The sequence below is a fragment of the Apis laboriosa genome, unplaced genomic scaffold, assembly GCF_014066325.1.
Source record: "Apis laboriosa isolate Shangri-la unplaced genomic scaffold, ASM1406632v1 scaffold23_cov150, whole genome shotgun sequence".
Taxonomy (NCBI): Eukaryota; Metazoa; Arthropoda; class Insecta; order Hymenoptera; family Apidae; genus Apis; species Apis laboriosa.
In genome coordinates, this window is record NW_025222452.1 from 3,618,641 (window position 1) to 3,641,382 (window position 22,742).

Below are 22,742 nucleotides of genomic sequence, written 5' to 3' on the forward strand. Positions count from 1 at the left end.
AAAAAAAAAAAAAAAAAAAAAAAAAAAGCAACAGAACGGTAATTCGAGGGCCGCGTCACGTGTTCTCGAGTTCACCTGTGGAGGGGAGGAGGAGGGAAACCACGTTCCCCCTCGATTTTCAACACGCGTCCCGGAAACAACACCGACGACGCGGACCGCAATTCGTAATAAACCTATAAACATGCTTCGTATTCCTGTTACCGTTTGTTTGCGGGGTAGAAGGGGGGAGGGGGAGGGAGGCTGAACGTTATGCAATTCATTGTCCGTTAAATCGGCTCGCTCGGTTTAATGACGTGGACGGCATGGGAAACCGATGTAACTCGGGCACGTTTGTGATTAAACGATCTATCCGATCTATCCCTGAATTTTGTTCCACGTTCGTCGATCTCGAAAGGTTTGGACGTAACAGGTTTCGTTCCTCCTCCGTTGGAGCAAGGAATTTCTCTCGTCTCGATCTTCTTTCTCGTTTTTCGTTTTTTTTCAAATTGAAGATGATTCCAATTATTTTATGAAGCGACGATTATATATCATATGTTACGTCGAGTACGTATTTTCTGGCTTGGAATTTCTGTTCCATTATCCATGATGATTGTTATTTTCCAATTATAATACGAATTAATTAAGGGAAGAATCTTTTTGGAACGATGTAAAATATTAGAAATCGAACGTTCATATGTGGTATGATAAATGGATGATTTTTGGATGTATATGTATAAGGATGTTTTTAGAATAGAATATAAATCTAAAAAGGGTCAGGGATGATTGGGAATTTTCTCACGATCGGACGAAAACGCGTATCTATTTCACCCCGGAAGCATTTATATCGCGACCCTCGCCTATTAATTCAGAGCGGAGCAAACGATATTTCCTTCGGTATGGAATCTTTGGAGGCGCGCCGGTCCCCGAGTCGTCAAGATTCATGGCGCAATTAGGGCCTCGAAATTGCTTCCTTCCGACCGCCGAGAGCGTCGTATCACCGGCTATAAACCGCATAAAAATCTTGCAATTCTGGCAATCTCGCGAGACCGATAAACTTATTACTTATGACTATAAAATTCATTCGTCCTCTTTAAAAGGAAAAAAAAAAAAAAAAAGAGAAGAAATTACCCTACTTCGAAACTCTACCGCGAAATAAAAAAAATAGTAACGACGAAATATGTAACTACTTATATGATCCTTTCCAGAAATCTCCTCCGATTAGATCCTCGTATCCTCGATCAATTTTTCAAAAATTGGAGAGACGACGAAATGTTGGTAAAGAGTTTGAAACTCTACCGCTAAATAGTAAGGAAACGATATGTAACAATATATATGATCCTTTCCAGAAACTTCGTCGATTAGATCCTTCTATCCTCGATCAAATTTTCGATGAGCGTGGAAATTGGAGAGACGACGAAATGTCGGTAGAGAGTTCGAAACTTTACTGCGAAATAGTAAAGAAACGATATATATGATGATTTTCCAGAGACCTCATCGATTAGATCCTCGTATCTTCGATCAATTTTTCGAGCGTGGAAATTGGAGAGACGACGAAATGTCGGTAGAGAATTCGAAACTCTATTGCGAAATAGTAAAGAAACGATATATATGATGATTTTCCAGAGACCTCATCGATTAGATCCTCCTATCCTCGATTACTTTTTCGATGACGAGCATGGAAATTGGAGAGAAATTTCGGTAAAGAGTTCGAAACTCTACTGTGAAATAATAAGGAAACGATATATAAAAATATATATGATCTATCCTCGATCAAATTTTCGACGACGAACATGGAAATTGGAGAGAAATGTCGGTAAAGAGTTCGAAACTCTACTGCGAAATAATAAAAAAACGATATGTAACAAGATATATGATTCTTTTCAGAAACCTCCTTTGATTAGATCCTCGTATCCTCGATCAATTTTCAAAAATTGGAGAGACGACGAAATGATAGAGAGTTCGAAACTTTAAATAATAAGAAATAATAAGAAAACGATATGTAAAAATATATATGATCTTTTCCAGAGATCTCATCGATTAGATCCTTGTATCCTCGATCAACTTTTCGATGAACGTGAAAATTGGAAAGAAGACGAAATGTCGATAGAGAGTTCGAAACTCTACTGTGAAATAATAAGAAAACGATATATAAAAATATATATGATTTTTTCCAGAGATTTCATCGATTAGATCCTCAAAGTATCCTCAAAGTTTTCGACGACGAAATTGGAGAGAAATGTCGATAAAGAGTTCGAAACTCTACTGCAAAATAATAAGAAAACGATATATAACAATATATATGATCCTTTTCAGAAACCTCCTTTGATTAGATCCTCGATCAATTTTCAAAAATTGGAGAGACGACGAAATGAGAGTTCGAAACTCTACTGCGAAATAATAAGAAAACGATATATAAAAATATATATATGATCTTTTCCAGAGATCTCACCGATTAGATCCTCGTATTCTCGATCAATTTTCGAAAATTGGAGAGACAACGAAATAGTAAAGAGTTCGAAACTCTACTGCGAAATAATAAGAAAACGATATATAAAAACATATATATGATCTTTTCCAGAGATCTCACCGATTAGATCCTCGTATCCTCGATCAATTTTTCGAGCATGGAAATTGGAGGGACGACAAAATGTCGATAGAAAGAGAGAGAGAGAGAGAGAGGGAGGAAAAAAAGAAAAAAAAAGGGGGAGGAAGGAGGAGAACGAGCGGACAGGACGACGAATCGATAGTCGACGGCACGCGACGTAAATAATTTACCGGGAGGCGATTCGAAGGGTGACCAGCGACCCGTGCGCGCGCGATTCGCCGTTTCGATTTCATTGCGGCGATGGGGGAGAAGAGGCGACAGGGAAAAGCGCAAGAGGAGCGTAGCGAAGGCGGGTGGAGGAGGTTGGTTTCGCGGCTCGTTAAAGAATCACGAGGCACGAAACTCGCGTCACGAGAAATATCGAATATGGAATACGGGATTGTCGGCGATCGCTTCGTTAACGGGAACCGGATCGATCTTTTTTTAACCGGACGAGTTTTCGCGAGATCGCTGCTTCGCGATTTTCCAATTTCGCGAAAGTCTAAGCGTTCGATTCACGCTTTTTAATCTCGGCCAGAATCTCCAATTCTCCGGGAGAACGTGAATTTTTAACGAACGTCGGATGTAGAAAGGTGAACAAAAAACTATCGACGCAGAAATGTGAAAATTCGAAAAATCGAGAACGCGCGTGAAGGCGAAGAGTGTGAAAAATTTCGATCGTTGCGCTCGATAATGTATCGTTTTTTTCTCGATTAGAAAAAATCGTGAATAAATACGTTTACATTTTTAGGAATACGAAAATGGAATCGCAAAGCTCGATAAGAAAATTTTTCCATTAAATTTTATCGGTGCAAATGATTTTAATAATTCAATTCCTTGGGGGACGTCGACGCGTTATATTTTTCTTCGTATTTTTCGCGGTATTCGATCAATGATGAATATTAATGCGGCCGACTCTTTCCAGACAAATTTGTTCCCTTTGACAATGTTGTTTGCTCGCCTCGGCCCGGTTGATGACGGTGTGAATTTTTCGTAAAAAACATGGAAGCAATTTCCTGCCCTGTCGAACAACCGGAAACATTCTCGTCTCGATAACTCGATCAATTCCCGCCGTGTAGCGCGATCCATTCGGATCCACGGACAAAACCATTTGATCAAACGATTTCAATCTCTCGTGGAAATGATAAAAAAAAAAAAAGGAAAAAAAAAGAAAATAAAAAAATCTAAATATGAAATACCGCCATTGGCTCGCCTTGAAAAAAAAAAAAAAAAAAAAAAAAAAGAAAAAATAGTTTCGCCATATCTCGTCAACAAATTTGCTCCGAACCCACCTCCTCCCCTTCAATCATTCCACCCGTTTTAAAAATCGGGAAGAAATATACGCGCGACCATGGACCGTTTCTCCTTAAAGCAAGATTTATTTTTACCAGCACCGTGATGTTTTCAACGAGCGGGCAAGAAAACAAGCAAGCGTGCGTGACCAGACCGTGTCGTGACACGAGCTCGAAAAGACCTACGTTTCCTACCTTCGTCCAACCATTAGGGGGTGGGACAGGGGGGTCGGATCAGTCGATCGCTCTATAGAAGAGACACGAATGATAAAATAACGGGTCGTGGGGGTAATTTCCGCGTAACGCGGCGCGATATTCCGTGGCGGGTATGAATTTATCAACCGTATCTTCCACGTTAAAAATGAACCAATTTGTCGTGTATCGTAACGATCTGGTCTTTTTTTTTCTCTCTCTCTCTCTCTCTCTTCGTCGACGTACGATGGTTCGAATTCTCGATAGGCGGAATTGAATCCCGAAGAGGAAATCGATTTTATCGGTTGTATAAGGGCGCGTATCAATTATTCGACAAGGTCTCGCGTTTCGTGGACGCGCGCCACCCGTTTTTAATGCGAGAGGAGGGTGGAGGAGAGCGAGAGGGGATAAAGAAGGAAGATGGAGGAGAGAAAGGGATGAAAATGGGCGCCACAGAGTCTGGAACGAGGGTAGCGTGAGGCGCCGAAGAGTCCACTGGCGGCAGCGGTGCATCGACTAACCAGTCCATAACCAGTCCGCACGCCACTCGAAAGGGTCGGCGGGCTGATATATAGGGGCACGGGATGGAGGGCATCAAAGCCAGGTCGAAGGGGAGACCGCAATTAGGAGCTGAAAGTAGCTTAAACTCGCTAAACCTGACGCGGGAATTTGAACTTGATGAACTTTCCACGCGTCTGAAACGCAACTGTTTGCGTACCTGTTATTTGTAAGCTTTATACAGGGTGGGCCAAAATTAGCGCAACTTTGAATTTAAACGTCTCGAAGAAATAAGAAGAAAACGAGAATAGACTAATTTTAAGATGAAAGATGAAAAAAGTAATCTTGAATTTTAAACGCGTTGAAAGATTGTAATTTATACAGGGTGGATCAAAACTAGCGCAACTTCAAATTTAAACGTCTCGAAGAAATAAGAAGAAAACGAGAATAGACTTATTTTAAGATGAAAGATGAAAAAAGTAATCTTGAATTTTAAACACGTTGAAAGATTGTAATTTATATAGGGTGGACCAAAACTAGCGCAATTTCGAATTTAAACGTCTCGAAGAAATAAGAAGAAAACGAGAATAGACTTATTTTAAGATGAAAGATCAAAAAAAAGCAATCTTGAATTTTAAACGCGTTGAAAGATTGTAATTTATACAGGGTGGGCCAAAACTAGCGCAACTTCGAATTTAAACGTCTCGAAGAAATAAGAAGAAAACGAGAATAGACTTATTTTAAGATGAAAGATGAAAAAAGTAATCTTGAATTTTAAACGCGTTGAAAGATTGTAATTTGTATAGGGTGGACCAAAATTAACTTCGTAAATTTAAACGTCTCAAAAAAAAAAAAAAAAATAACACGCGAACAACAGAACTGTTTGCGCGTAATGAATAAAAAATTGAAAGACGATGGAGGAACGTTCGAAATAAAAGAGTTTAACGCAAAGTATATATATAAAATTCGAAAATTGGCATGGCCATATCGATTCGAGAAATTTATTATACACGTAGAATAAACGACCAAGCGATTATTTGGGTCAAACGAAGAGAATCGAGGCGGGGGACTCGGGTTCATCCGTGTCTCTGGGAAGAAACGAAGTCAAGTGGATGGACGGTCAAAGGAAAAGAGACGGAAGGGGAGGGAGAAGCAGAAGAACCATCGAACCAGAAGAACCGAAATATTCCAATTTTCGCGGAAATTCGATGAAAGAGGCTTAACGAGAAGGAGAATCCATGGTACGCGGGGATCGAGAGCAGCCTCTTATCGCGGTAATTGCGCTCCTAGTTGTTACGCGGCCCGAGTAATTATTTCGACGTCGCGCAGACGACGGATATCCGGGATAATTGCAGCCAGTGCGACAATGATACCCGAAATTGCTCGCTGCTGCTAAAATATGATGTTTGCGAGGCGTGCCTCTCCCTTTCCATATCTTTCGCGTGAACCTTGTGTATCCTGGTATTATCCCTTGTCAGATGACAACAGCCTCGTAAACCATGCTTTTTCTTCTACCTTTTAATCGTGAAATTTGAAACGTATGTGTGTCGAGTAGAATCTTTGTTCTAACATTATAGTATCTCGATAAATAATTCTCGATTAATTATAAATCAACGTTGAACATCAATTGACTTACTGTTTCATTGAAATTTTCTTTAAAAACGCCGATGTATAAAATGAATGAATCCGCCAAACTGATTAAAAAACCTAGAAGAGGACCCGTACAAAAGCTTTTCACGATCACTTTAGAAAGAAAAGACTTTAGGAAAACGGCACTTATGCGCGTGTATCGGACGTTTATTCCACAAGTTCGGCCAAAGTTCGTTGACTTTATTGACCGGCGTTAAATGCAACTTGTGTAATAAACCTCGTGTTATAAAGCTCGTTCGTTCGTGGATGATCTTTATCGCGTTAAGTTTTCTCGAGAGGACGAATTTCGAAAAAAAATTTCGACAAGTATGCGACGATATAATACGTCCAATTGTTTTCCATTGGAAGAAAATAAGTGGATAATTCGAGGAAACCGAAGACGAAGAAATAGAACGACTGTTTTCGCCATTGCTAGGCTAGACTAATTAGGTCGACGAACAACAAACGGGCGGCATCGCCTCTGATGCCAATTAAATGAAGAAAACTTAATTGGTTACGTCGACTTGTTACGTTATTCGTGTAACTAGTGAAAAACCGGTTTTTCTATTAACCAACGGAACGAAAATACCTATGCTTTAATTCTAGATTTTATTCTTTAATTCAATTTCTTGAAATATAAATCCGATCGTGATAACTGTGATCGAAAAGCGAGGATCATAATTGCCACCTCTTTTTTTTATAAATATACGTTTATCTCGCTCGAGTAAATTTATTAAATTTATTATTCCTCCCTCGCGATTTCCTTCGTATGAATTTTCACATAGATCCAACAATTGTCACAAATTATCGTCTCGGCCATCGCCAAAAATTCGGCCCCGCCAACATCATTGTAGCGCATAATAAACTATGGAATTGGGCAAGAAGGCCGATTGCCAAATAAACAAACGATTCGAGGAAGGATGAAGAGAGTGGAAGATGCGAAGATCACGAAACGATAGACGCGCGCGTTGAACGCGCGGAAGAGGCTATAAATTCAAGTCGTCCGTCCACGACGAAAAAAACACGACAGTTGTTTACCGTTTTTGCAACGATCGCTCATCTGTCTCGCCCTCGCTCGTCTCTTTTCAAACTCCTCCCCCGCGGAAGAAGAAACGACTCTCGCGCGGAATTTTCCTTGTAATTTTGTAAATCACTTCGTTCGTTTAATCTCGCGATTGATCCGTCCTTGCCTCGTGTATCGAAGATCCGCAATCTTTAATCTTGAATCGCGCGATAAAATTTTCTTTAACAATGAAATCATTCCCCGGCTAACGCGTCTATCTAATTCTTAAATAAGCTAATTTCAGATCGTCTTTATCCGTCTTATCAAACGTCACCGATGCCGAGTGGAATAAAACACGCAACGAACACATGTATATTCAAAATTCTAGAATTTTATTTTACTTTTTTTTTTTTTTTTTTTTTTTTTTTTTTTTTGGTTTGAATCTTCGTTCCGAAATTTTGACAAGAATCGAAGATTGTTGGGTGTACGAAAATCCGAGCGATGCCACAGATTCCTCCGAGTCTTCGATCTCCCTCTTTTCGATTCGAGAGTCGAAGGAGAGGGAAGGCGAAGGAAGAACGTAAGAAAGAGACGTGTGCAATATTCGAAGATGGCGAGCGGAAGGATCGAAGAAATGCTGGCAGGTGAGATTACCGGGTTCGGTTGAGGCTAAACGGAGTTGGCTTAGAAATTCGACGCTTGACGTCACGCTTTCCATCGGCTTCTTTAAATAGAGTGATCAATGATATCGTTGATTGGACGGCCGAGCCTTTGCCCCAAATACCGGTCGACCAACTGTGTGTATGAAAATGCATCGCACGATTATCAATGCGAATATATTTCTTTTTCTTCTTCGTTTCTTAAATCATTTGAACATTAATACTCGTGATTAATACTGTTTCAACAATACGATGTTTTAACAGAAACAATGGAAAGACGAGAGAGCGGCTAAAATTTGCTTAAAAATATTTTTAACCACGGCAAATATCAATAAATATGAGATTCTCTTATTTGTGTTCCATCATATTCGTTATCATTGTTTCTCTATGTTTTCTTATTTCGATCGAAGCTAACATTCTTACACAAATACCGCGAAATAATAAAATAAATATCGCGAAAAACGGGGAAAATGGCAATGGAAAATTTAAGTGGGGAAAACCAATCGCGGGACGATAACTACGTCGAATTTCATTCGTTTCGAAAAACTTAAATCCATTCGATGCCTGCTCAACTCGAGACTCAATCCCGATAAGAAATTACGGAGTGCGCATTACCACGTAGCCTGGTATCTCGCGGAATTGTGTCGTTTTCCTCCTTCCCATTTATCGGGTGACGTGTCAGAAACAAATAAAGTTCTACCGATATTGCCTCGATTTAACTCTCTCGATAAGTGGAACAATTTCAATCATTCCAAACTTCAAAATCGCTCTGTACAAAAAATAATATATATATATAAAAAAAAAAAGAATGGAGAAAAGAAAAAGGTCGATAAAAATTTTACAGAGATCTCGCGCGAAGGAACGACGATCGAGAAATGATGTCGAAGCGAAGAACAGAATCGAGAAGCAGAGAAAACCGAGCGAGAGAGAAAGAGATAGATAGATAGAGAAAGAGAGAGAGAGAGAGAGAGAGAAAGAGAGGAATCGAGGGGGATAACAGTGGTAACAGATGAAATCAACGGGATTTCTCGTTGACAGGCCACTTTTCGAAGAAGGAGAATGGTTAAAAACGGGTAGAGAATCATCGGGAACTCGCACTTTCCAAGCAAATACCGACAGTTATGTCAACAGGCCGACGCGTTAATGCTTGTTAAATGTTTGAGAACGTTTATGCAGCGAGGCAATAAAAGGTGAAGCGGTTGTCGGTGCATCGGTGATAACGCAACGAGAGACGACTACCACCGCGGTAAAAATAGATTGGCACGGTCCAATGAGACGAAATTTCTGCTGAAATTTTGATAATGTAATATTGGAGTACATCCTGCACGAGGAAGAGGCGAGAATTGAAAAAAAAAAAAAAAAAAAAGAAAAAATTTACAAGAAATTGTTACACACAGTTTAAATTTACATGTGCGTTTTTCTCAACAATGTTATCGTTTGTAAATTTATGCAAAGTTTTGTATTTCATTAACTCGAGTCTTTTTTCGCTGACCATAACTCGTATCGAAGAATGTTGTTGCGACGAATAGGAATTTTTTTTTCACGCCAGAACGTTAAGAATAGGCCGATGGAGGTGTGAATAACGAATATTTGGTTTAGCGGTGGAAGCGCGAAGAAGGAACGAGGAATGCACAGTCATCGCGAAATATCAATAGAAAATCAGTCGGTGTTATCGATTCTTCCGTTTCATTATTATAATAAAAACTATTGTTTAATAAAATATTTTCCACGGGAGAAGAAGAATTTGGACTTTCGAGTATGTTCGCCAATTATAACGTTATAATAGATCGGTGGAGAAATGTTCGTTAATGCGAGCGTAGAAGGAATCTATTCAACGTGTTTACGAGCTCTAGTTCACTGAACGATTACAAGACCAAGTCTCGAGCAACTATGCTTTGTGCGGCCACCGTTAATTTCTACGTTCCAAGAGGGATATACGTTCGACCGAGCTTTCATCCATTTGTCGTGGTCACGTATAAAGACGTTTCTCGTCTCTCGTGCCATCGCTTGTTTCCTTCGCTTCTGAAATTAACCAACGACGCATTTGTGAAACACCCGTCCCCGTTTCGCTGAAACGTGTCGCCGCTCGATAATTTGCTAATTAAATCCGTTTTCAAACGACCTCCGGAACCCTTCCACGCAACACGAGTAGTTATCTCGTACAGTTGTTGGTAGGGAACCCACTTTGGAATAGCGAAATCCGCGATATATCGGTGTAACCGCTGCCAACCGGTTTATGACTCGAAGGGATAAGGCCAAGTAAAGGGATCAGTCATTGATTCATAGAGCTCTTCTGTAAACCTTCAATCATTTTTGTACACGGAAGAATAGAAATGAAATATTTGCGAAATTTAAATAAACAATTGGCGGCAATCGCGAAATTGAAAGTTGTATTGGGGATAAAATTTGGCAAATAGGTGTGAGAATGATGATACGCGATCATCGTGCACTGATTGGCATTGCTATAGATTTATATAGACGGATACATATCCTATCGATTTCCGACGCGTCGAATAAACGCGTCGATGAACATTGCGCGGAAAAACGTAAATCGAAGGGAGGAAATTCGTTGTCCGTTCGAACCAAGCTATATTCCAAATCCAAGTGGATTAACCAATCGAATTCAAAAATTTGATACAAACAGTAGAGAAAGGATATTCTGTTCTCTCTCTTCTTCTTTTTTTTTTATTTAATTTCCTCCTTTTATATCTCGAAGCTAAAAGATCACGAGCAACGTATCCCCCCTCCCCCTATTAACCTCTCGCAGAATTACCGATCCATCGATTTAAACAACTTTCAAAAAAATTTCAAAAATTCTCTCCGTTCCTTTTCTCGAAAGTTATGTAGTTTATCTTCCCTTAGATAACTCGTTCTATGAAAAGAAGGGCGACGTGAACCTCGCCCCAGCGGTTTTGATACCGAGCCACTTCGTAAAAGGAGGTTCCATTTACATCGTCGACACAACCGTACCAGCCGTTGCCGTACGAATATCCGATGCTCCACGTCTTCGCGCGGATTATTCGTGTAAATGGGATTGTTCACCGAGCCAGCAATTTACAGCCGAGCGAGCAAGTAATACGCCGATTCTTCTCGAGCTCCTTCTGATATTCTGCCTTGCGCCCCCCTCCTCTCCCCTCTCCCCTCTTTCGTTTACCAATTGAGGAGATTGGCCAAGATTATTTCGTATTTTCCCACTTTTCCTCGGCCTGTCGCCAAAGTTAGAATCGATCGATGCTCGAACAGAATTTCGTGGAACGAGCAACGGCGTTCGCCCAATCGGATTTCTTTTCTGTCTTTTCGGATCGGTCATCGGACGAGCTTTTAAACGGGATTCGCGTAATTCTTCTGCGGATTTAAGATAAAATTAGGATTAAAAATTGTAATAAATGTTGTGATCAAGTTAATAGGTTCAAAAATTTTCTTCCAAAGGATTCAAGATACCCAAGATATGGTGTATTCGTTCTTATTAATTCGGATTATGTTTCGATATATTTTCGAATATATCGAAAAAGGGAGGATTATTTAGGAGAAAGATTTTTCGTTTTCGAAATTTTCGATCGAAAAGGAAACTCGAGGATTCGAGTCTGCACAAGTTAAAAACTCTGATTACAATTATCAAAGTTGAAATGTCACCTAGCTCGAACGATATTATCGCGCCTCTAATCGTATGAGCACAAGGACGGTGTAAGCAAACAGGTATATCTCTGGCCGATGACGAAACATGGAAAAGGGAACGATCGATGATGTAGGCACGACTAATTCAACATTCACCGATTCTATTGGGTGGAAGCTTCGATAAATGGAAAATTCTCCGATAGGGAATGGCCAGATAAAGCTTTCCAGAACGAATTACGTTTCCAAGAATGAAGAGCAGCCAAACGTTTACTTACTTATCTCGTTATAATTAGTTATTTCAACAAATTGAATTTAAATGGAACACATTTTTGTTTGGAATTTCGCATCAGCCGCCATTCTTAGAATTTATACAGAAACGCTTTGGATAGATATCTTTTATCGAAGCATAAAAAAAAGATACGGATCTTTTAAACACATTTGTGTATACAGGAATCGTTCGAAATTCTCTGAAAATATAAAAATCCCATTTCTTTCTCCGATAATTTTTTTAATTCAGATTTAAAAATTATCTGATTTCTCGTACAAAGTGAGAACTAGTCTATATTTTACTACTCTGTTATTCATTTAATCTCGGGCTAACCTAATCACTTTTAGTTAGATAAGGACAGATTGATAATCCTTGACCTACTACGCTATGGAAATAAATTTTTTTTTTTTATAATACATATATATTTCTATATCTATAAAGAAAATAATCAGTGGACGTGGACAATAGAGACATTGAAAAATTCAAATGAAAATTCCTCAAATGAAATTGTATTGAATAGCGCGATTTCGAGTTCTAAGAATCTTTGAGCACGTGCCATATCCAGTGATCGTTATTTTTAATTTTGCCCAACATCGGAATTATCTTCGAACGACACAAGAATTGATATCGCGGTTAATTATTATTTCCACCAGACATTTCGAAACGACATAACACGATACGAGGCACAAAAAAACAATTATTATTATAAGAATTAAGTTTATTAAGTAAGAATTAAGTAAGATTTTGAAATAGATCTTTAAATATCCACCGCAGTTGATGCGTCAAAGCATGATGCACTGCGCTGGACGTATGACTCTTGGACACGTCATAGGCGCAGTAATTTCTGCATTTTCCTCCCATGATTTCATTATTTTATCTTCAAAAGCGACGCCGTTCTAATTTCCTTTGAGACAACATCTGTTTCAATGTCATGGAAGAAATCCAAAGAAACAGAACAAGTGACACAAAGAAGAAGTTTACGTAATCCTATGTAGACCGTGAAAAAGGCCTAAACGCAAGGTGTTTCTAGCTTCGAATAGGGAAAAAAAAAAAAAAAAGAAAAAACGTGTCGTTACGTCAAAGATCGCAAGATTTATCTCGTGAAAAGAGACTCTCAAGGACTCCGAGTTTTGCCGCGTAATAGTATCCCAGTTTCGTATCGTATAAAAAGATGTCTAACCAGAATCAGAGAGGAGCAAAAAAAAATAATAAACGGCGTAATAGTGTTTCAAAAAAAAGAAAAGAAAAAAAGAGAGAGTAACTTCTTACACGATCAATAACCTGTTATCGTCCATTTTCATTTGCCTTTTTTCTCTTTCTATCATCTTAAAATCGAGTTCTATAAATGATAAAAAACGAAACGAAACTAAACGAAACAATTAACGCACAGTTAACTGGAAGCCCCGAAAAAGAAACGGTTTCGAGGTGATCCTGCATCCCGATCGCTGGAAAAACCAGTCCAACTGCCCCAATAAATTATCCGGATGCGACGAGGGGCCGAGATCTTTATTCTCCTTAACGGTAACGATCGATTTGCATAAACAACAACATCGAGGAAACGCGCGGTATCACTCGCGTTCCTTGACCCTGCGACGAGAAGAACCCTCGAGCGCGGGCCACGCCGAGAAGGGTCTTTTATCCGTGCGCTAACCCTTCCCCTACCCGCGGCATTCCTTAGCGCTTAGCCTTAGAGAGCTCGTGGAAAGAGGATCGGAAGAGGAGAGGCGAGCGAGCAACGCTGCTGCACGGAGCATGCCCTTGCTACCAAGGTGTAACGTCCCGATACACCAGTCTGACCACTCTTCCACTCTCCCTTCCACCCTCCCCTGCCCTTCCTCCCCTCCCGAGCCATCGTTTCGCCTCCTTAGAACGAGCCTGTACTCTTCTCCTCGTACTCGTACTCGCGAAACTTTCTAACCCAACAATTTTCAGGAAACACAATTTTCTGTATTGAGTTCCCCTCTTGGAGTTTCGAATTTCTTCGAAATTATTTATTTATTAATTTGTTGATTCGATATCGTTGATTGAGAAAATAAAAATTCTGAATGCATAAAGTGATTTTATGTTTCTGGCACTGCAGCAGCATTCTACATACGATGATAACGTTTCGATTTTGATTTCGTTAAACATCATATATAATATATTGATTTCGTTCGTCGAAAAATGTCTTACTTGGAAGGAACTTTCGAGGCCGGATAGAAGAACGTTGTAGGTTTGTAGGTAGGTAGGTAGGTAGATAGGTAGTTTGATGACGCGTATCTCCATAGATGAAAATTGAAAACTGGAGCAAAAATAGCAGCGAGTAGGTCGAGCTCGCGGCCGATTTGAATTTCATTCAACTCGACGACCCTCGGTTTGTTTGCGTTCTCGTGGCGCGAGAAATGGCCACAACGAGTAACGAGTTGTATCTCTTTGGATCGGTCGATGGTCACCCAAATCCTTTCGCGATTCAGGCGCTGGGGATTTCACGATTATCGCTACGAGACATAGCGCTAGTATCGCGAATACATAACGAATAGCGATATCAAAGTGGTAGATAACACACAGGATGCAACGTACAATTGCGTTTCTAAACTTAGAACTGTGATAAAGCGACTGCGCGCTGTTCTTTAGCCGTTTCTTACGACCGGATAATACATGGATATAGTACATGGAATCTTGTATAATATAATAATTTTCTTATTGTTGTTTTTTTTATCATTTCGTTCTATAAAATTCTATTTTAAAATTAGAATAGAAAAATTTAATAGAGAGAACTGGAATAAACTAGAATGATTTGTAAATATTCTAATTCTAGGTCATTCTCGATGATAAAAAAAGATATACGTACAAACAGCATAATCTCGCAGTCGAGTAACGAGTAACGCTTTACCGATAATCAAACAAAAACAAAAAAAAAAGGACAAAGATACAGGTATACGATAAACATACATTTTCATACAAAATGTCACAATGTTTAACTCCGATAAAATTTTCATAATTATCTTACGCTATAAATTTTTCTGAATTATCTTCTCGTTAAAATTTCACAATATTTTTATAATACCACGCCTTTTCATTATTATTCACGAGAGAAAAAAGATCAATGTCCCCTCCACATACCCTTTCCACTCTATTCTCTAAGCAAATTAAAAAGAAACGCAACCGATTCCTCATTCTTTTCCAGGCTACCCTTATACGGATCGCCTATGGCTTGTAAATAGCGTACGTTAGCCAACGAGGGGATCGAAACGCGAAGGCAAGGAGGCCGGTATTGGTCCGCGTGTCGTCACTGAATTCCACGCGGCCGCGTGCTTCGAATACGGAATAAAGAGCGCGGTTGCATTCTTGCCGCGTCGAAATAATAAAACTGTTACTCACCAATAACGATGTTCGCCGCGGTTCCCTCCGGAATGGATCGGCAGTAAACCCTGCACAGAGAAAAAAAGGACAAGCGTCCAATTAATCCACGCGTAGATATTACGAAGCACGCTCTCTCTAACCAAATATCAATTCCTTCGAGCCTCTCCTCTCTTCTCCAACTGCGCACCACACGCACACGTACACACGCACACGCACACGCATACGCACGACGACACGCTTGTCCGACCTCTATATCAAAACACGCTTTGTTGCCTACTGACGTAATACTACTACGCTCGTTTCATCCGTGAAAGTTGCCACCGCGTACTGGCCACGTCCCTTATCTTCACACGCGGTGCACTCGCGATCGAGACAACCGATTCTCATCCTTCGAACGCTTCGCTCATCCTTGACACGTTCACCCACGATTCCATTCGGATTACAATAATTCGAATTATCTATCAATTATCGATCAACACGTTTCTCTATCGCGCGTCACAGACCGTAGACGATGTTGATTCCCCGCTATCCGCTCGCAGTAATGGATACAAATTGCGATCTTCGTCGGATACGATTGTATCCAACGCTCGTTCAAACGGAATAAATCACACGTACGGTACGGTAAAACGTCAGATCATCCAGATATTTCTCGTATCGCGCGGTTAATACTATATGTAAGTACAACGCGATCGAGATCTCATTCGAGAAGGCTCCTTCGAAAAAAACCTATATATATATATATATATAAACGAGCACTGATACAACGCGCACTGTTTCACAAATTCTCCACCAACGAGTCACCAAACACGTGCACGCCCGCTAATTAACCGGCCAATCGGACAAGATGGTGAACGAGCAAGGTCGCCGCCGCGGTGCAACGCGTTCCTCTCGTCAATCGCCGCCCAATTAATCCTCTCCCTGAGAAGCGACCGAGCAAACTGCGTCTGTCTGCCCGGCCCGGCCCGATTTCGAGGCCCGAAACACCGAGACACCGTCAAGGTCGGAATACCGCGAAATCAGAGCGAAAGGAAAAGAACTGAAAGTGAGAGAGAATGAGAGAGAGAGAGAGAGAGAGAGAGAGGGAGGGAGAGAGGGAGAGGTCGAGCTAGGTCATGGCCAGAGTCGGCCGTACCTTGAATTATCCTTCGATCCGCTGCGATCCGCGTGTATCACGATCAAGGATTCGAGAGAGAAAGAGAAAGAGAAAGAAAGAGACAGAGAAAGAGAGAGAGAGAGAGAGGAGGATGCGTGTAGGATCGGAAGAATAATCGACGCTAAGGTAGAGAACACAGAACACGAGTTACTTCGCGAAATGGTGAACCCGCTTCTTCCAACGGAGTAGTCGTTGTCTACTAATCTCCACCCCCTCCCTGCCCTCCACGGCCCCCCTCCAACACTTCGGCCTCTCTTTCTTTATCGCATGTGTAAAGAGAGTGGGTCTAGTGGGGAGGACCGAGGAGTGAGATAGAGGGGGAGATAGGGGGCGGAATGTAGCGCGTAAGAGAGGCGGGAGAGAGGGGGGGAGATGTTTGTCGGAGAACGAAAACGCACATGTGTCGTACGTATATATAAGTAGTAAGTGCACTCCGGTTGCGATGCTACGACGTGAACGAATAATCCGGATGCATCTGGAGGGGCGGGTGGGGAGGCCTGGAGGGGGAGCGAAGTCAATGAACGAGTTCACCACAATCGCCACGCGGCGAGAGAATTTCACGGTTGCGGGCTTCTCTCTCTCTCTCTCTCTCTCTCTCTCTCTCGCCCCCTCCTTCTTCTTACGACTACCTGACGTTTCTTTCCACTCTTTCCTTTTACGCTTTAAATTTCTCGTTGCTCCTCTTTTATCTTCGAGATATTGTTCGAGTTGAGAATCGCGCTTAAGACGATTCAAGACGATTTAATTCGTTTTTTCTTAATGATTTAAAAAAGAATATATCGATAATGATTTTTCATTTTTACTGAATACAGAGCGATTAAAAAATAATTTTGTCTTATAGATGTCTTATAGATACGTCGATTTGGACTTGGAAATTCCTTTGACAAATCGTTTTACGACGCATCGCCGAGTTTTATCTCATTTCGCGTGCATTCGGACGAAGAAGAATGGAAGAAGAAGGAAGAGAACGAAGATAAAAGTATTTTTCTGTAATTGCATGGGACTCGAGGCGTACATGCACGATAATATCGAATAACATTAACACTCGCGCCGTTGTATCAACAGGAGGATCGCGAGTTGGCGAGAAACAGGAGGAGCTCGTTACCGAATGAACTCGGTCGAAATTTCAGAATTAAATTTAAATCTCATTCAACTTTACCGTTCACAGCGGCGAGTCGCGGATGTTGCAACACCGGGCACCGAAAATACGCTTCCCTCGCCCACTCGGCCACGAGAACGTTAATGCCGGCCTTTTCGCGGGCACACGAGTTCAGAAATTATCTGGAACCGTGTTTAGGATCACCGAATAATTTGATCCGCCCCGCGGTATCCGCCCCATCGTCCGGGGCCAACTTTTAATTGCGTTCCCTCGAAACGATGCCTTCCCTTTCACAAATTTAATCCGTCCCACTGCTAATGAACCGGCCGAACACCGGTTTGTTTCTAAAAATTTCACTCCTCGAAATTTAATTACGAAATTCACAATAAACAAACACGTTGCTCGAACAAATCCGGTCCTCGGCCACGGCCAAGGATCAACGAAAACGTTCGCACGGACGCGAAATGTAAATACTCTTTGTGTTAATAAACACATCGAAACCCATTTGAAAGGCAAGATTCTCTCAAAATATTTTACAAGTCGAACAAATTGAACGAGATTAATCATTCGAAAACTTGTTTCTCCCATTAACGTTTCTCGCTAATTACGAGTCTCGTCTACCTTGTTGTAACACCAACAGGATAAGAAAAGGGAGAGAGAGCGCATGTGAGAAACATTCGTGTACACGTGCATCGTCCCCGAGACAATGGGACACTCCTCCTCCTCCTCCTCCTCTTCTTATTCTTCTTCTTCTTCTTCTTCTTCGTGCAACTCGAGGAAATTCTCGACGATCTTCTTTTTTCCAGGAGCTAGACTCGGTTGTTGGCACGGCGAATCGACCAAGAACACGCGAGAATATCCGATGGCAACGCGGAAAACTGCGGCTCGGTTGCGGTGACTGCGACCGCATAGAAAAATGTAGGCCGCGGAAGCGATACCTGGTTGCCGAGGGATCGTCGCGAAATTCGCGATCGACCGATGCTCGGTCAGTCCCGGATAAGTATGAAACGTGACTACGTATCGAACGAGCACTCCTGCTCGTCAAGGATTTTACGTCGTTCATCGATTGGTCGCCAACTCGAAACTCGATTTTTTTTTTTTAGCGGTTGAACGACTATGTAAGTAACCGACACTGCGATGGAAATGTTTCTTCGACTTGGAAGTTGGAAGTTCGAATATGCCTGCGCGAGGAAGAAAAATGATATAAGCAGGGTGATCGGCTAACGTATCCGCTTCCCTTCGATCGATCGAACAGAGCGTCGAGTAAACCGATCGATAAACACGAATTCTTTCCCAACTATACGGAGAAGCTATACTTTAAGAAGCTTTTTAAAATCGATTCACATCGTATCGTAACAGCTGACTAAATATTATTTAAAATTATTTAACTCGTCAACTATACGTGTATACGAATATAATATCCATCCGATTCCACGACATATATCCAAATTCCTCGTGACAGGAAACTCGGCGGAAAGAAATTATTATATTTTACATGGAATCGTTGCGGAAGGATGATCGAGATACTATACCGAATTTTTCCAACTTTACCAGAGATAGGAACGAAACTGATTAGAAACTGAAAACTGAAGAAAAGTGAAAAATTGGGGACGAGGAGAAAGAGAGAGAGAGAGAGAGAGAGAGAGAGAGAGAGAGATAGAGAGAGAGCACAAATTGAGGCGAAACGTACTTCTTGCGTGCACAGCTCCACCGCGAGTTCCCGTGTTCCAGGTGAAGTTGACCGATTCCTGGATCCGTCCCGATATCCGCGTGCACAGCGGTTCGTGCACGTTCACACGTTCGCACAGTGTTACACGCGTAACGGTTCGCACGATGCGTGACATGCGTGTGCCGCGCGTATGACGTGGCGTGTGTGCGGAAGTATATTGATCAGCTGATGGTCGGGTGGATACTGGGCTGCCTCGCAGAATTCACCATATTGTTGCGTCAGCGCGCATGCGCCGAGCCCTCGCTTTCGTCCCTTCGTTTCACCCTTTTCGCGTGTGCGCCTCCCCCTCCCCCTCCACCTCACGATAACCCTTGCCAGACCGTGATGGCACGCCGCACTTTCTTCGCCGCCTTTTTCTCCTTTTCAATGGAAAAATCTCGGGGGGAGGAAAAACGAGTAGGACGGTGATAGGGTCAACGGGCTGCCCCGTAACGGGGTTGAGGAGATGAATTTGCGATCCGTGTACCGACAGCGAAAGTATTAACCCCGCGAAGCGTGATTCGAAGGCGTATTCGAGGAGTGAGTTATTATAATTTTATCATACGAGTGAGAATACATTTGAGAATAAAAGTTAAACGTTAGAATTATTGGTTCTTCTAGAGTTGTTATTTGTTATTCGATCGAGTATTTTTGATTTTTTTTTTTTTCTTTTTTAGATCGATCTCGGAAAACGGTCGATTTAAAATATTGGACGAGGTCGGCCAGTCGAAGGATCAGGAAAGCTTTGAACGACAATTTTGAGAACTTTCGATTTCCGGACGATTACAAAAAGCCAAGTCGAAGGAAGCCAATGTGCATCGTCGTATTTATTTCCGATAAAACTCATCTATTGTTGTTAAGTTTTTTTTTTCAACGATGTTTTAACAATTAATCACGTTGTCGAGCTATATATATATATATATATATGCCTAAGATTTTAAAGATGTGTGGAACTTAAAGAAAAACATCAAATTTTCCATCGATTGGTAAAACTGGCAAATGTGAAAATTGAATGTGCAAGGAATTTATCGGAGAAAGGCGCGAGTATTGTGCGTGTCATATCTATGACGCTTTCTAAATCCGCGAAAGCTTAAGTGCTAGCTATATTTATGCCGCTTGGAACCGCTTAGGAAATCATGTTCTTACGATGCAATAAAAGTCTTTTAGTCTTACTCGTCTCTAATGATTCGTAATAAACTTTATCCGAGAAAAACGAAGATTTTTTTCTCTCTCATTCCGTAAAAAAATACTCGATTTCTGTAGATCTCGTTCTTTTCGCCAAATTGGCGAGGGGACCGATTCGATTTTCGATTTTTTCAACGCGAAAATATCGAATAAAGCGATAATCTTCGGATAGAGTAGCGACAAAACAAACTTTTCGTTTCGTTAGATCGTATTCTTCGATACTATTACAAAACTAATTTCATCTCGAAGCGAGTCGCATTATGAATTTGTTTACTCTTTCTTGCAAAGTTTACTCTTTCTATGCAAAGTGAATTTTAAACATATACTCGATGCTTTTAATCTCTCTAACCGCCAACGAAAGGAATATCTATATCTTTTTAATTTGAATATATTGATCTTATTTGATCTCTGACGAGAATCTAATATTTTTATCATAAATTTTGGCAATTTTTCAAGAAACGATTTCATTTCCCCGACTTTGTAATATTTTTCTACGATGATACAATAGACGAATGAATTTTAAATTTAAAATTAGGAAAATTATAGGTTTTTTTCTCGCGAGGTTACTTTCCCTCGCGAAAAACACGAGTGGATCGTGAGGCGAATTTTGAGTTGGCCAAATTTTCATCGTTCGACCGATGAATTCCCATTTTTGTCGGTTTTCGGTTTTTGCGAATTAACCGCACTTCGGTTCCATCCGTTCGCAAAGAATTTCGCAGAGAGATTCGATAAGGGAATTATTTAGTTCGATGGCAACCGAAAGGTTAACAAGATAATTCTATCCTGGCGAAGCCAGTGGAACTTGGAAGCGACGCGAGTTCGTAACCTACTTTCGGCATAACTTCGCGTTTCTATTTAACCGGACAATATTGTTCCAAGCTCGATAGCGATAATCACGAAGCGAAACGAATAAGAAGAGGACGGACGATGATAATTCGAACGAGGATCATTCCGTACTCGAAGAAATTATTCTCTAATTTAGAGAAATCACTTTAAACTGCAATTGGAAATTGCAGCGGGTTGCCATAAAAATTTTTATGCCGTGAAATTTTAGAAATTTCTAAATTTTAACACCGTAACACGAAGAATGGAAAACGAGTCGAGTGGCCAATTGTGAAAAATTTCGAAATAACGTTAATTGGAAAGTAAAAGTCCGAAACAATTGCGTGTCCAAAAATAGGAAACGATTAATTACAAAATTACGGCCAACGTAAAAAATTTTTCTTTCGCGATTTCGAAGAAAGAAAAAAAAAAAAAAAAAAAAAATAAAATAATCACCGTTCACGGTGAAATTGTCGAAACATCACGGTACTCCAAATATTCGACGCGGATGGAGAAGAAAGCGTGTCTACGTTCAATGATTCTCGAAAAAAAGAAAAAAAAAAAAGAAAAAAAGAAAAAAGAGAAGAAAAAGATCGTCGATTCCTCGATTCGAAGAGAGTCTCATTTGTCGGAAAATATTCGGCGAACGAACTTGTGACACAAATCCACGATCAAAGAGCCTCGTTAACGACAAACGTACGTGCGCCAGCACCGTCCCCGCTGAATATTCGGGCCTCGAGGATCGGAATTGTGTTAACCATCCGCTGTTTTCCTTTCACATTCAAATTACTCTGGCCAAGCTTCGTTACCTGAATCATTTCGTCGTCTCCGCACGAATATACCAGGTGAATAATAGTCGTCGATTGGAAAAGAAACGAACGGCCGTACGTACGGAACAAAGACGATTTGCTAAAGTTTCGCGAAGCAAAGCTTTTACCGCGCGAAATTTCTAACCGTTCGTCAGATGAACGAACTATGCGAGGGATGATTACGATTTGCCACTCTCGATGAAATTTCGACGATCAATCTCAACCCTTATTATATATTTTTATTAAACATGATTAAACGTGATTTTAACTTCACAACATATATGTCGTTACCTCGAAGAGAAGAGAAGAGAATGCAAAGAAGATCCAAAAGTCTTCCGTAGTAGATTCGAAATATTTTGAAATTTTTAAGTAACCCGTCGAATACGAGGGGTAAAAAAAAAAAAAAAAAAAAAAAAAAAAAAATCGATGAGAATTGTACGTACGTGTCTAAAAAGCTTTTCGTGGGAATCAAAGGGGTTTACGAAATGGAGAACGCGGCGAGTTCTCTATGATTTTGTTGAGACGCGTGTGTGGAATAGCGGATCGTTAGATGGGCAAATAAAAAAAAAAAAAAAAGGAACATGGCGGGGAGGCGAAAGAGGCGAAACAAGCTCGTAAAACAAGCGGCGAAAAAGGAGCCGGTTGTTATTTTATGGTCGAAACCCGCGCTAGGATTCACAGTCACGCATCGTGATTCGCCTCTTGATTCACGGGGAAAGAAACGGAAAGCATTGTTTCACTCTCACGCCGAAACTGGTTCGCCCCGTTTCGCGTTACCAACGAATTGGATCGCAATGCGACACGCGTCCCCCTTCCAATTCCAATTGCCGTATTTCCCGTCGAGCTATACCTCCATTTATTAACCATTTTATCATCGTGAGGGAAAAAATACGTATAATAATTTT

General features: G+C 40.9%; 1 protein-coding gene across 6 annotated transcripts in view; it reads right to left on the bottom strand.

Moving 5' to 3' along the window:
• Window positions 1-22,742, bottom strand: part of LOC122713437 (heterogeneous nuclear ribonucleoprotein K) — a 90,890-nt gene that overhangs the window by 42,967 nt on the left and 25,181 nt on the right. For 4 of the 6 annotated variants that reach the window (XM_043933876.1, XM_043933875.1, XM_043933874.1 and 1 more), the window contains exon 3: window positions 15,080-15,129. The gene's annotated coding sequence lies outside the window, so the exon portion shown is untranslated. Of the gene's footprint in view, window positions 1-15,079; window positions 15,130-15,201; window positions 16,071-16,193; window positions 16,386-22,742 lie in introns of those variants that run through there. The other 2 variants (XM_043933871.1, XM_043933872.1) reach the window with 2 other exon arrangements.